The sequence below is a fragment of the Doryrhamphus excisus genome, chromosome 17 (genome assembly GCF_030265055.1).
Source record: "Doryrhamphus excisus isolate RoL2022-K1 chromosome 17, RoL_Dexc_1.0, whole genome shotgun sequence".
Taxonomy (NCBI): domain Eukaryota; kingdom Metazoa; phylum Chordata; class Actinopteri; order Syngnathiformes; family Syngnathidae; genus Doryrhamphus; species Doryrhamphus excisus.
In genome coordinates, this window is record NC_080482.1 from 11,557,042 (window position 1) to 11,573,436 (window position 16,395).

A 16,395-nucleotide genomic window follows, 5' to 3' on the forward strand; every position below is an offset into this window, starting at 1 on the left:
AGTGATGTCATTTGTATAGCTATGTCTTTTGTTAAAGTCTGAAAAAGACGTTACAGTTCAGTGTAAAACATATCATGCACAAGTTTCCCGTGGTGCCACAGAAGCAGAGAACTTTAATACGAGCAACCTCACTGCGCATTTCAGGAAGGATTTTTGCAACACCACGGCTTACCGAAACATCCACTGCTGTTTAGATACTGTTTATTAGGGCTGTCAAATTATTACAAATTTTAATCAGATTAATCACAATACACACATTAATTAATCATGATTAATCACCATCATCGTTTTTTTTAACTGTGTTATTAGACTGTGTTATTATGTTGTCGCTACAGAACATTTGAATCACACTCTGTGTTACTATGAACAATGAGGGTTGCGTTCAAAGACATTCCATCATTTAAGTTTAAGTCACATGTTTTGAGGTTATGTTCTGGGATTTCTGAGCAGACTTAAACGCAGCAAATAGTACTTCCGCAGTAAGATTTACAAAATGACTGATAAGAATATCCACTTATTGTTTTTGTTCGTCTTTCTGTTTATTTAGTTGAATATGGCGTTCAAATTGCACTGCTGTTCAGGTCAGACTTACACTTAAGAATAAATTATCAATGAGTACAAAAAATGGGTTAAAAATGGAATACAAAATCAGGATGAACGGAGAATGCTTGCCATGATGAATTATTTACTTTAAATACTGCAATCTAAACACTGCACTTTGCACCCAAAGGTGAGGGACATGATGCAAATGAATGTGGTATGATATTTAAAAACTTTCTCACCGGTAAGGGCCGACAGAAGCAAAGGCGTTTTCATTTGTGCTAATAATCCTCCTGATCAGAGCAGCTATTTGAAAGAACAACTAGCAAGAGTACACAAATGTGCACATACTGTATGTGTTTTGACTTGGACATGCCGTGCTGGATGATGATGTCAGTAAGCGTCACTGCTACTGGACTGGACCTTCAAGAGGCATACGAAACTTGCATATTGCCCCCATAAAAAAAGTGTTTCAAAGAAAGGCGGATGAGTTAAATATAAATCAACTGCTAATCAATTGTATTCACAGGTCCACTACAACTCCCATGACCACCACATACATGGAGGACGATGACATCAGACACAAACTGAATGTCTTTATCAAGTCATTCAATGATTAAAAGTGCTAAAAACACACATCCATATAAAGCCTGCTGGGCTAAAACCCAATGCTTTATTTCCTCGTATCAATTCAATCGATTCATTATCTCTTTAAACAATGTTAGATCGAAATGTGCCATTGACTAGTCGTCATCTCAAGCACACTTTTCAAACGCCGCGGTGATAGGAACAAGCTCCAGCCACCATTGCCATTCTGGTGTTTCAGGTGGCTGATGTGTTGATTATGATTATCGGATAATTATTACACCCCAATGTATTTGTGTATATTAAAATGGAAAAGTAACTCCAAACTGGCCTGAAAACACTAAATAACATTTAACTTTAAGCTTTTGTGGCTCACACGTAACAAAACCTAAAGCGAAAATCATTCAAATCGAGACCTTTGATCCAAAATGTAGAAGTGTTTTTTTTTATCGTTAAACAGCACACAAAACCCCAAAGTACGATTGGACTCAAGTCTGATATCTTTGTGCCTTTTATCAGATTGCAACAACATAATCAAGAAAATGGCGTCTCTCAAGCAACCAGAGCATTTGTGATGCAGAAAGCAACTTTGCAAGAAGGAACAATTAGTGAACACAAAGAGAATCAGTGTACTGTACCGAGCTTAGATTCAGCTTAGCAATTAAAAACTTCCACTAATTAAACACAATCCTCTTTTACAATGCACTGTATACCTTCGCTTAGAATCTAACCTGTGTGCAGGTAACATGGAGGAGCAGTCTCCCTTAAATGTTGGCACGGTCCAAAGTGAGAGGAACGAGAGACGGCAGACGGGCACATGACAACATGTGCATGCGACAGCGTGGTTGTTTTCATAAAATGCGTAAAAAGCAAAACGCGTCTTCGCAGACAAGCCGGGAAATTAGAATGCACAAGACCAGAGTGACATGCATGCCATCTGCATGCTGACGTGAGCAGTTTTACTTTGGTTTATACGTTCTCATACACAGGACTGTCTGACCCTCTGTGACATCACAAAGGGGCAGTTTTACCACGCCTTTGGAAACTGAGCGTTTTGAGCCATCTCAAACTTCTTTCAGGGATCATTTCCAAATGTAAAAACCTCATTATCTGAAACCTCTGGCATTGTTTAAAATGAGAATACAACATCAGAAAAGTGGAAAAAGCATAATAGGTCCCATTTCTTACATCCACACTACAAAATAAGTATTAAAACTTTGTATGATTTCAGATTAATATTGGCTGATATTATCTGCAATATCGGCATTAAATTGAAAAATCGGGAGAGTAACCACTGGACGTTTTTTTTTTTTAAGTGAACAAGAGGAGAAAATAGTGTGTAATTTTTTTTAAATGTAAGCATTTGACCCTGAACATGGTATGTGGTTGTGTGTGTATGCAAAGAAAAACGCCCCTATAGAACGGCACTCAATTTTTAGCAAGAAAATGTCCACTGATATCTTTTCCATAAATTGTGCAACCCTAGTTTCCAACATTCCCAGAAAGGAATCATCATCTTGCACCTTTAACACCGATGTCCAACACTACAACGATGCAGCAGTTGTCTTCTACGTATAAAATTCAAATTGTGATAGTTATTGCTAAATGTGACAAATTGATGGAGCTCGCCTGTAGCCAGCATAACGGAGCCAAAGATGGGTCACAATCTTCCATTAACCTTTTTGGAAGACGCAGTCAGGAGCAGTGAGCTGCTTGGATCACCACCAGAACACACCGCCACTCGCAAAAATGCGAATGATGGAGGTTCTGACCTCAAGAGCAGCTAATTCCAAGTAGCAAGACCTGGACGACCGGTGAGAGAAGTCATGGTTCGAATTAGCTGGCTGCTTGCCGCATGCCGACGGCGGCCCACTTCAGGTTGAAGCAAAACCCGCCTGCTGGGATGCTTGGACGGGCTTCCTCCGTGGAGAGAGGAACGCGGCTGGACGGATCCAAACATGAAACCTCAAAAAGGAAGATGAAGCCTGGTGTGCACAACAAGAAGCTTCTAGGAGGTTCCAGTCCCCAATCTGCCTTGGAGCTGTGTGTTTGCTTTGTAGCAAAACCAAAAAGTGGTTCACTAAGTTGGACCCACAAGGATTCAGTCCTGGTCGTCCAACGTGTCATCCATCATTGCTGCTCCCGTCATCCAGCGACTGCTCTCTTTAAAGAGGCCAACTTCCAAACCACAACTTGGCACGGCGGCAAAGAGAAGAATTGGCGCAAAGATTGGTGATTGGATCAGGATGTTTTACTTCTGGCTGGGTCATGTGACCTGACAATGTCAGCTGACTAGCTATTGAAGCAAGGAGTCTGTGCGGATTCTGGTTGGAAAAACAACTCAAGCATTAGTCTAAGCTGCGCATTGACAGTATTTTTCTAGGTTTACAACACACACACACACAGGGTTATGGTGGGGGTGTTTGTGGCTACAATAAATAATACGGACAACACTGATTATGGAAGATTTAATGGCTGATCTTGTGAGATCAACCCTGCAGGAAGTCTGGTGGTGGATCACAGTCAGATAAAAATGACATAATTGAGAATGAGTTAATCAAATTACTTGTCTAGTACACTTTTTATCTCCAGTGAGCAGAATATTAAAAATAGACTTAAAACGAACAGCTGAAGACAACCACAATGTATCCCACCTGGCAAAATCCAAATATCGAAACATTACATACATATGTATTCTTGCACAAGATGCACTAACTCCTACACACTCTGTAGTGTACATACGTAAATGTATGAAAAAAAACTTGACACCCTGAAACAACATGTCAATTTGTATTTCCGAGTCTTCTTGTGACCTTTTCATGTTTCACACGTGGAGATGACAGACATTTAGAAAGGTGATGAAGATAGCGACTAACACTGACATTTGTACAATTACAGCCACAAATGCATCACATTAGCTAAACAAAGACAGGAAGAGGCAAACACTGACACATACTTCACATGTTCCAACAGTTCCAATTACCTCTCTAACCTGATCAATGTAGAAAAATACATTTAAAGTGATATTAAATGTATGTATATATTTAGTCTTTAAAATGTTTTGTCTTAAATTTTTTGGGAGCGGATTAATTGCATCTTCACAATTTTCTATGGGAAAACTTGCCTTGGTTAGACTCCATTATATTTTCGTAGTTAGAAAATAGAAAACCTGTTCAGGACCTTCAAAATATTGTTGCAACTTTATTAGAGCCCACTAGAAATAGCACCCCTATAGTCCCCTTTACATTCATAAACATGTAAAACCCATGTGACCACAACAACAGCATGTACTAACATGTTAAGTATTGAATAGTGATGTCGGTTATGTGTATTTTTTGTTAAAGTCCGAAAAATAGATTGCAGCTGAATGCGACACTTGTCATGCACATTTCCCACGGTGGCCCTGAACTGGGGAAGTTTGATCATCATCGTTCACTGAGCATTTGAAGCAGCATTACACAGAAAACTCACGGGACGACAAGAAGTCATTAGTTACAACAGAAAAGATGACTAGCCCCTGTCGGTTGGGTTTAAACGCTTAATTGCGTACCTTTAGCCTTGCTATAAAACTATACCCCAGACGCATAAAGAAATAAGTGGGTCTGTTTTTCTCATACCTACAGTTGTTGATTATTGTCCTATGTGTAAGTAATATCACTTGTTTAAGCCTTTTTTTAATATTCCACACTACAAAAAATGTAAAACAAATGTGCTGATGGCATGATATTGGTATCTGACAATTTTCCTGGCTGCAAGATTGGTATCGGATCAGACACCACTAGCTATTAGCATGAGGCTGACATAGCTCATTCATTCATTCATTCATTTTCTACCACTTTTTCCTCACGAGGGTCGCGGGGGTGCTGGAGCCTATCCCAGCTGTCTTCGGGCGAGAGGCGGGGTACACCCTGGACTGGTCGCCAGCCAATCACAGGGCACATATAGACAAACAACCATTCACACTCACATTCATACCTATGGACAATTTGGAGTCGCTAATTAACCTAGCATGTTTTTGGAATGTGGGAGGAAACCGGAGTACCCGGAGAAAACCCACGCATGCACGGGGAGAACATGCAAACTCCACACAGAGATGGCCGAGGGTGGGAATTGAACCCTGGTCTCCTAGCTGTGAGGTCTGCGCGCTAACCACTCGACCGCCGTGCTGCCCTGACATAGCTTAACCAGCTAAAATGGCCAAAATTGCCCTGTTGCGTTTAGGAGGCAACAATGCCATTAGAGAAGTTATTGTCTGTCATGCCCCCATTTGGGGAAAATGTGTTTTCGCATCCCCCTGACTTGAAATACCATTGAGAAACTGATAATATTTATTTATCTGTACTATACAGACTGAAACCAGTGAAATGCAACAAAATGGACAGCAATGAAGCAAACTGCATGCTCAGTACAACAAAATGATACACGTTGGCAGGTCTGCGCTAATAAAGTCTTTCCTGCCTCTCACAGCCCACTACTTGAGAACTACCACATATAGTGCATGTCAACTGGGACTTTACATAGAAGTGTGAAAAACAGAGACACAACTCATTTTATGCCTGCTTAAGCGCATATAAAAATGTTATATTGGACCTTTAAAAACAACTTTCTCATTGATGAGGAGTCCCTTGGCCAACATGAGCAGAAAGTATCCACCATCGGTGAGCCTGTTTATTGCCTTCATGCTCCTGACGTCCCAGGAATGTGAAAAATCTGGCCAACGTGATGCTGACTAATAAAATGGCTGACAATGACCACTATCCATCCAGGAAAGGGGGGTGTGGCCACACACCAACTAATTGTGTGATCATTTGGAATGTGTAATTTAAAAAAAACCCAACAGATCCTTTCCTGCTCCATTCCTCACCAGGAGCATTATGACCTCTGACTCTCCATATGAGCCTCCCCCTCTCAAACCCCCCACCCACCCTAACTCCCCTCCAGTGGTGGCGGCAGTGCTATGCTAACACATTTATTCATTTCCCGTCAGTCGACGCTGACATGAGAGGCGTCGGAAAGCCTTGTTCCTGCCATGGAAAGTGCATGGGGGGGCAGAATTAGCATAGTGTAATTACACCGGGGGAGGGATGCGGACTCGGAAGAGCTCGACGTGGCTCATAATTTGGCCTTGAGCTCCCTGTGCAAGTGACAGGCGGTCCATGATAGTGGAGATGAATGTCGGAATTCAGGCTGTTAGTTTAACTGATGGTGCATTCAGCGCTGTAATAAGTGCATTCGGCTCTTCACCACTTTGCCCCGCCTCCTCCAAAGACCATTATCATGCTAATGTAAGAGAGGAGGAAATACAGTGGCGAGGAAAAAACATCATGGAGGACGGCCCTCTATAAGCCAGCGGAGACAAAGAGGCGTCGCTGGCCACAAATGGACTCAGTCATTCAGCCGGCTGCTTCATTAAGAGAACATCGTCTAATTAAAAAGACCTCAGTCCTGAAGGAGTGACCTATGTCTTTTGCACATGTCCTCTCATTTGCTTGACAGAGGAAGTGGATTGCTTTGAGGGGTAAAATGAGAGTTGGTTGGGGAGGTGGGGGGGTGCTTGACTGATTTCCACGAGACGACCAATTACAACATTAAACGCAAGCAGCAAGTCTTCATTCAAGACAGAAAGGATCCATCGTGACGTCAAACCTTCTATTGAGGCCACTGATGGAACATCTGGATCCATATTTGAAAGAAATATCCTACCAGAGGGACGAAATGGAAGCCCCCCACCCTCCCTTCGGTGTCCTATCACCAACAAGTGAAGAGACCAAAGCAAATGATACGCTATAGTCACATACTGATTAAATGTTGGATGAAGACAGACGATATTATCTCAATCATATCAACCACAGTCTTCATTGGCTTCAATGACACCCATCCAAATTCTAAATGATAACATCAATAACGATAGATAACTAAAGGCATTCTCTGAGCTACAGTCCAAATAAATCACCATGCTTAGCCTACGACACTGGTCCCACAAACATACAGGGACCAGCACCCTGCGAAGACTAATGTGGGTCACCATGATTGTTTTGGGACCATTTACAAAGAAACATAATAAAACTTGTAGTGCTCCAATAAACAATTATCGATGAATCTGAAGGTTGTTTAATTCGTTCCAGACCCAACCATGACAAGTGAATTTCCGCAAAGTAGGTTTGTAAGCAAAGAAAACCTTTTTACGACCTTCTAAATCCATTTTAACATTATTATAGCCCTCTAGACATGAATTAACACCCCATAGTCACCTTTACACTTGTATTACCCAATATAGTAGACATAATAACAGAAAATAAGACATTTAAGGCATAAATCCTACTCATGCCCGTGTGTTACTATAAATGTGTTCCTCAAGGGAGAAGAGTGAGTGGCAGATAGGAAGTGACATTGGGGGTTCAGAGTTGAGTTTCAGATGGCTGTGGATTATGGATGTTATTTTTAGGGATTTTTATTAGGGATTAGTCTGGTGTGTGTGTGGCGCAACCAACATTACACTAACACGACTGTCACCTAGTGGCTAGTGTAGAATACTACGTCAACGTCTTTGAATTCGTCTTTTGAATTCCTTATATGTGTAGTCATTTAGCCATTTTTATGCTTGAAAATGCCCAATTTAGGCATAGAAAAAAATAACATTTACTTAACTATTCGTATGTTTTACTAATAATAGGCCATATTCAACCACTAAGACAGCATGATTTAATCATATATTTTGGACAAACCATGATAGAGTAAAGCCAAGGAATTCAAACCACAAAGTGGCGAAGGACTGTAATCAATCAGGCCCACAGATGGGTTTAATCTGGTCCGACGATTTTATCTAATGTCTAAAAATAAGATGCATTTTTCAATAAATGAACTGCTGTTATAATTACAACAACTGGATGGCGCTATAGTAATAGCAAGTAAAGTGCAGCCAGCCACCTTCTTTTTACCCACGCCATCGTATCATACAGCTCCCACATTTAACATGTGCTTTGGCACCCTCATTACCCCAATATGTCTCTGTCAAAAAAGAGAAAAATGGACGCAGAGGGCCGAGTGTTCCAAGAAAAATGGTCATCCTCCTATTTATTCACAGAAGTGAATGGGAACGCTGTATGTTTGGTATGTTCACAGCATGTTGCTGTGCTGAAAGAATATAACCTTTGTAGCCACTATGTGAGTCAAATATGCCAACTTTCAGTGACAGAAGGGAAAAGGTGAATGGTGTCACGTGTGCGTAAACAAACTAAGATTGTCATAAATATCTTCCATATCCAGAATTGCATGGGTGACTACATCTTCCTTAATCACAAGCACAGGCATTTCTGTTTGTTGAAGTATTAGTAGCAATGTAGCTGAAGTCAGAGGATATTTTCATTTTTAAGTAAAAAAATTTATGACAAGTACCAAAATAGATGTTGATTAATTGGATAAATGAGAAAATTAATGAATGAATGATTAATTGTGACTGAAAGAACGAGGTTGCTAATACAAGCTACTGAAATCAGTTTCATCCTTAAGGTAGCTGGACTCACCCTAAGAGATAGGGCTCAGTCATCAAGGAGGGGCTCAGAGTAGAGCCGCTTCCCCTTCACAATAGGAGCCAGTTGAGGTGGCTCGGGCATCTAGTCTGGATGCCTCCCAGACGCCTCCCTGGTGAGGTGTTCCGGGCATGCCCAGCCTGGGGAAGGACCCGGGGGCAGACCTAGGACACACTGGAGGGGTTATGTCTCACAGCTGGCCTGGGAACGCCTTGGCGTCCTCGCGGTAGAGCTGGAGGAGGTGGCCGGGGACTGGGAAGTCTGGGCTTCCTGGGCTACTGAGACAGCTGCCCCTGCCACCCAGACCCGGATAAGCTGAGGAGAATGGAATGGATGAATTATCATTGAATCGGGACTCTAGAAATGTGTACTTTATCTATGTATATCTACTATATCATATGTGCATATCTACAAGTTAGATATGGTAGAACCAGAGAACAATAAAGAGTGTGGAGTGATTTTTGATTGATAAATTTTTTTGCTTTCTTCAATATTGAAATGTTTCTCGCCACCTTATGTTGTATATTTGTAATATGAGGTTTCCAGCTCATATTTTCATCTATTGTTATCCCCAGAAATTTATTTTCCTTCACCCTTTCAATATCTACACCGTCTATTTGTATTTGCTGGTATGTGTCCTTTCTGCTGCTACTAAAACAGTATTGTTTTAGTTTTACTTAGGTTCAAGGACAATCTATTATTATCAAACCATCTTTTTAATGTGACCATTTCTTCTCTGACCTTTCTCATGATTTCTTCTGTCCTCCCTCCGGAACAAAAAGCAGTGGTATCATCCTCAAATAAAACCCCAAGTCTTTTGTGACTTGGGAGATATCATTGATGTACAAGTTGAACAGTTTTGGTCCCAGTATTGACCCCTGAGGTACTCCGCACGTAATATATGAACTTGCAGATGTGTATTCTCCTAGCTTTACGTATTGCTTCCTGTCAGCTAAGTAGCTTTTGACCCAGTTCAGAACTAATCCTCTTATTCCGCACCTTTCTAATTTTATTATTAGGATGTCATGATTGATTGTATCAAAGGCTTCCTATGATCTATAGCATATACTATATAGCATAGTGGTTGAAAGTGGTCAATAGAAGAAAAAGTGGGTAAATGTCGTTCTAAGTACTTTGTCACGTCTTTTCTCCTTTTTAATGCTAAATTGCAACCGCATTTGGATCGCCCCATCCCATTTGTGCCAATTCTGCCCCCCCGCTTCTCCATCATATAACTTTTTTTTATTAAAAGTTTTCAAATAACTTACATTGTACTTACCACAATTGAGACAGCCTATGTGTTATGAATGTTGTTTTCTTTTCCCTGTGTGTCTTCTTTAAAAGACAACTTAACATCTCACACTTCTTCTTGAAGAGGAGGGCTGGACAGATGCCTGGTCGGAATTCATGTGACACCAACTGAACCCCCTCCTCCTCCAGAAAACACCCCCTCTCCCAAATATGTGTTTAAAAATAGCCTGAGAGTGATGGCGAGCAGCCAGGAGGAGGAGGAGGAGGAGGAGACTTCCAAGGCAAATATTGTGCACATATGGTGGAGCAATAAAATATGAAGTATGGATGCAGCACTAATAAAACATACACGCTTCAAAGATGCTCATTTAACACCTTCCTGTATGCTGCTATACGTTACAGAGGAAACGTGTGGCGGTCATCTTGACTCCTTCCAAGTCACACTGAAACTATTATTAAGGTCAAAGGTCAGCATGGCCTACATCTCAGGCCCCTCTCCACATGAAGAAGAAATGATTCAAGCGCCACAGAAGACACACAGCATGTGTGCAAACTCCAACCAGACGAGACACCAGAGCAGAATCAACAGTAATACACATATCAAAAACAACCTCATGGTTCCTACTCATAGAGACTGGTTTAGTGGAGCAGAATCCCGACAGCTTAGTTGAAGCAACAGCGTTTGTGGTGGAAGAATTAATCAGCAAGGAAAAGGCAGCAGTTCAGTAATGTGGAGGTACTTCTAATTCAAAGCACAAAGAAATATATTTTTCACCACCTTAAAAGTTGGCACAAACTCCAATACGAGGAATGTGTGAAGCTCAAACTCCTGCCACAACGCAAAGGTCACGTGCTTGCTTCTTTTTCCTGTTGCGTTCCTCATGAAAGGAAAAGCAAAGTGGTGTGCATTATAAAGCGGTGTTCTTTCACATTGCTAAAAGATATGGTCCCTGTTGCAGCAGTGGAAATAATGGATTTAAAAACCTGCTGAAAACAGTGGAGTCACGATGTCCGGCAAGCTGTGATAGCATCGCTATCTTAAAGCTGGACACACTACGTGTTTATGTCGAACAACAAGAAACACATGTAGTGTTTTGAAGACAAGCCATAAGTATTATAATGATAACAAGCGAGCAAAATTGTTAAGTGATGCTTTAAAAGAGTAAGTTACCATGTATACCTCATGCATGTGATAGCCACTTATAGCTCATGTGGGACAAAAGAGAGCTAGTCAGCTGCCGCAAGGGAGGCAGTGAGAGCCAGGTACAATATCTTAACAAAGATGCCAGAAAGTCAAATGATATTTCATACAATTTGCAGGTGTCAGGTTAGTGTAAAATTATTCATCACTTATACTCATCAGTGCCAAGCATCTTCCATGCATTGGTACGTATGACATTTCAATATATTTTATTGTCTGATTAGCAAGGATAATGATGTCACACTTACATTCGTGACATTGCACGGGCTGTAGAAATTAATGGTGTATAATAAATGTTTCTACACCATTATATTACGGGCGACACGATGATAAACACACACCTGCTCCAACTCAGTGTGCACTCAGTCGGTAGGCAGGATTGCACACTAACTGAGAAGCCATGCACACTGCGGCCTCGCTGCTGTACTCTGTATTCTCCCCTGTATTTGATCAGGAAATGTGCAAATTCAGCGATTTTTTTTAAACAATTGGAATCTTAAAGAAAATACATTTATAATAGAGTTCAATTGACAATTACTCACCTCACCTGCCTCCCCTGACCGCACGTTACTGCAAGGAACTAAGAAGATGTTTCAAATTGTGAATTACCAGGTGTCAGGAACTGTTCTTTGACTTTATTATTCATTCATCCTCATGGTATTTGGGGTGCTGGAGCCTATCCCAGCTGTCTTCGGGCGAGAGGCGCGGTACACCCTGGACTGGTCGCCAGCCAGTCACAGGGCACATATAGACAAACAACCATTCACACTCACATTCATACCTATGGACAGTTTGGAGTCACCAATTAACCTAGCATGTTTTTGGAATGTGGGAGGAAACCAGAGTCCCTGGAGAAAACCCAGAGGTTTTTCCACCGAGGGTAGAATTGAACTTGGGTCTCCTAGCTGTGAGGCCTGCCCGCCATGTAGCCCAAAAAATAGTGTTAAAATGTTTAAAAATCTATGAAATTTAAACAATGAAAGTCAGACATTGCTATTCCGCCATGCTTCAACAATTTGGAGTCGCCAATTAGCCTAGCATGTTTTTGGAATGTGGGAGGAAAAAAAAACAGAAGAGAACGGGGAGAACATGCAAACTCCACACAGAGATGCCCAAGCGGGGAATCGAACCCCTCCTAGCTGAGTGGCCTGTGTACTAAACACTCATCCATCATGGAGTCCCCCCCCTCAAGGAATCCTTTGCGGAAATTCACTTATCACGGTCAGGTCTGGGACCAATTAACTGCAAACAGTGAATGAAGGATTACTGTATATGTATTTTTGCTTATGTGTCCACACTTTAGGGCCACTGTGTGTTTAGTGTATTGCTGTGTATCGCATTGGATTTGTGTCCTAACTATGGAGGACTGACTGACAGTGATAGCATCTCAGAAGATTGCAGTGCCAAGAAATTCATGAATTTACGTAACATGAACACAAGCCTGTAGTGTGACTGCAGCAGAGTAGACAGAGACGGACATTGTGGCATCTAAACGACTGTGCTGCATGCACGCAAAAGAAAACATTTGCGTATTGAGTGAAAATGTTATCAGTGTGGACATGGGCTTATTTAGGAAGATCTGCAAACAAGATATAGGTTTGTGCCTCATTAAAAGAGCACTTAAATGAAGTATGTGACGGGGAAGGAGGCACACATTGAGGTTGGGGGGGGGGAGGAGTTAATTTCTTGCTTGGTTTCACATCTCAGGAGCATAAAAAGCTTCATTTTGGGGAAGAGCAATGAGCAACAATGAAAGGATCATAAAGGATCATGACTCACAAGGACTTCTGCACTACAAGCACCCCCCCCCCTCCAGCAACACCCTCCCACCCCCGCTCTCCCCCTTCACGCTGTGATGCTAATTGCTTTAGCAGAGATGTGACGAGCCAGACAATTGCAGCCAGACACTGTCAAAGGCAAAACTTTACAAATGTCTTCTTCAACTCCTCAAACTTTTGGACCTGAAGCAGCCTGACTTTGGATAAATCCCGCTGACTCACCACATGACAACTGTCAATCACAACACAATCCTCATCCTCAACTCAACCTCTAACTCCTCAAAAGTGAGGAGTGAGAAGAATAAGCATGAATGTGATTATATAGAACATTCAAAGCGTACCTAATGAAGTGCCCACTGAGAAAATACTGCATTAGTTTTTTTGAGCGATAATTCCACCCATCATCGCTGCGTCAGCTTTGCCTTCATCGTGGTGTGATGAAGGCTTCATTTGGAGCAACAAACCAATCAATAAGCAGAATGTATGCCTGAGGCCATTTCCTTTTTTCCAGACCTTTCCTCCATTAGAGCGAGCGAGCGAGCAAGAGAGCGTGCGGTGATGTCTTCATCTTATGAGGTTTTAAATAAACGGCATGGAGGTGGCTAGTGGGTAGAGCACTTAGTCATCAGGTAAGAATGCAGACAAGGTCCAATCACACTCCTCAGTGTGTGAAAACTGACTCGGGTTCAGTTTGTGACCGCTGCCGCCATCGAACAACAAGCTGAGGCCAAGAGGAGGTCCTTGTGGCCGCCGAAGCCCCTCCATGCATTCACATCACCTGGGGTGTCCTCCCCACGACAAAGACATCACGTGATAGGCTGGCGAGCCCAACAGAGCTTCATGTTTCTGCAGGACGTCAGCCAGTCTGAGCGGACCCTTTGCCAGCTCTGTGGTCCGCAGCCTCGCACCATCTCTTCCTCCTCCTCCAGCGGCCTCGCTATGAACTCAGAGCGGGTGCTAACCACCCGGCGGTCGGAAGAGGGAAGCTGCTCTTGCTGCCATGTTTGTGGAATCATGGTTGCTGCTCCAAGCCAACGAGGACGCAGACGGCTTCGTTGTAATTGGACAAGAAGGATTCAAATTCTGATGTCAGAGGTCAAATGAGTGCCATGAAGAAAAGCGCTTGATGGCTGTCTGGTGGCTGGGGAACAGTAGCGAGGCCTTCGCCTTGTCAGGTGATGAATGCTGCGTCTCAACTAGCGCACTTACATTTAGTCTAAGTGCACAAGTGCCAAGTTTACCAATAAAAAGGAGAGAAGAAGAAGGTAACCTGAATAGTCCAGTTGTGAGAAAGGTAAATATTGTGATCATATTTCCAGTGGCAGAAATCGATTTGGGGCAGCACTACGCTGTCAAAGTCACAAATCTACGCTGTCAAACTATACTCATCGAGCCCGGGTTCACACACACACACCCAAACACTTAGCTAACCCCTGCTAGCTTCCACGCTCTGTAAGAGGAGATTCAGACAACTTTTGTCGCTGTTTATCGCCATTTCCACCTGTTTAGGTCGGGAGGTCCGCCGGGTAAATACTTCCCCACACGAATGTTCCTTCTCCTCACGATGACAGCATTTGATTCATCTTATGTTTCTGCTTGTTTTCGTTTATCGTTTATACCGGTATAAGTCGTTTTCATCATTGGAATCAATCTAAACCGGTATATAAAACATATCACCCAACCAGGTACAAAGTATACTTCTTGAAATGTACTTTCAAGGAATTCCACGTGAGACACAGCACGGGACTTTCTTTTCCCGCGAGTATAAAAGTAACTTTCTGTTTTACCGAGCTTGAAATGCTTCCGTGTTTCCTGCCACTGCTCCAAACTACCACGCACGCCCATGTCGTGCACATTGGCACATTATCTGACTGAGGACCGCTCAATGTCCCCCCAGGGCCCGCCCCCACCCCGAGTCCTCAGCCCGCTTCGAGCCCATTTCAACCACCATTACCCTGAGGGTCGTTAAGGAGATGCCATCTGCACACACGGGAGCCCCGCAGACGACGACCTCGCTATTGCAAACGGAAAGCAAATGGCAGAATGGAAATGGGAAATAAAATTATACACAGGATGAAACGCTTCGTTGGCTACGCTTGCCGGGGCAGCAACCAATCAGAGCACGGAGAACAGCGGGTGCAAAAGGAGCCGGAACATCATGTGATGTCAATGTGTATGTCACATGCTAACACAAGCTGAGTCATAATACAACATGCAAGCATGATGGATGAATGAGTGAATGAATAAATTCATCACAGTGGGGGTGCCCAAACTTTTTTCTGAGGACTGCCTATTGAGAAATTAAAGGATGCTGGGTGATTTTGATGTTTCAATTTAGCAGAAAAGGCTAAAAACAGTCCAACAAGCTGAGACGTTACAGATAAAAACAGTCTACGATACAGATTTGTGTTATTAGCGTCAACATTTCAACTTTTTTTTTCTTCCTGAACATGCTTCAGGCTGCAAACGGCCCCTGCCCCGCACCTTGGATATCCCTGTACCTAACATTATGTGCCTTAAACACTGAACCTAGCAAAGCGGAATACTGCCACACATACATGACAACATCTGTCGTGTAAAATACTTGACAGACTGTGTTGATTGCTTGAGTCTTAAACTCACTCTCCAGTCGTGACATTGCGGGGAACACATCTCTGGCATTGTCCCGCCTCTGTTACGGCTCTGATACTACATGAAATGTGGAACAAAGAAGGGCCACAAAAACAACACAAACATAAAGTGGACCCTCAGAGGAGAGCATCCTGTTGTGATGGGACTGCAGCAGCTGCGATCCAGCAAGACCAGGTCCAAACACAGCCTGGCCCCGACCCGCCAAGAATGACAACTTGTGCAGCAGCAATGACTTTATTGCAAAAAAAAACAAAACAGGCGCGTTCATTGTCGACAAGCGAAGTCTGGCGCGCGCGCACGACAGCTCCGACCTGTTCTCAGCACCATTAAGATGTTTGTGCACCTTTTTGTGCAGCACACAGCAGCAACAGCACAAAGAACAATGAGATCATCGCCTGGACCTGCCAGGTCCACACACAAACATCATCTAAACACACGAGATAAGGAGTGTATCACAGGAAAACAACACAATCACCACGAAGCGTGCACAGTGGACACATCATCATCATTTTCATCACCATCGTCACACTGTGCGCAAAGTTGCAGAGCTCGCGGGCACGACTGCGCGTGTCAGCAGGGGAGAGCACGCGCACGCCAATATATACTATACACAGCTTCTCGTGCCAGCATGTGCACGCGCGCAGGAGAAAAAGAAGGAAAAAGCAGCGAACAGCAAAGACGAAGCTGAACATGAAGTGTCAAAGTGTTGTTCTTACCTTGGTGGAGCCGCGCGAGCAGAAGGTCCGGGTGTTCGATTACAAAGCGTAGATTTGCAAGTCGCTAGATGCTTCCTAAAGTGTCCTCTCTGAGGAGACTGAAGACAACTGACAAGAACACAGCAGGGCAGCGCCTCAGGCCACGCCCCCTTGCTCAAGCTTGA

At 43.0% G+C, this 16,395-nt stretch overlaps 1 protein-coding gene across 3 annotated transcripts in view; it reads right to left on the reverse strand.

Annotated features, from left to right (window-relative positions):
* The window catches only part of sema6e (sema domain, transmembrane domain (TM), and cytoplasmic domain, (semaphorin) 6E), an 86,119-nt gene extending 69,724 nt beyond the window's left edge, over window positions 1–16,395 (reverse strand). For all 3 annotated transcript variants that reach the window (XM_058052969.1, XM_058052970.1, XM_058052965.1), the window contains exon 1: window positions 16,232–16,395. The gene's annotated coding sequence lies outside the window, so the exon portion shown is untranslated. The remainder of the gene's footprint in view (window positions 1–16,231) is intronic.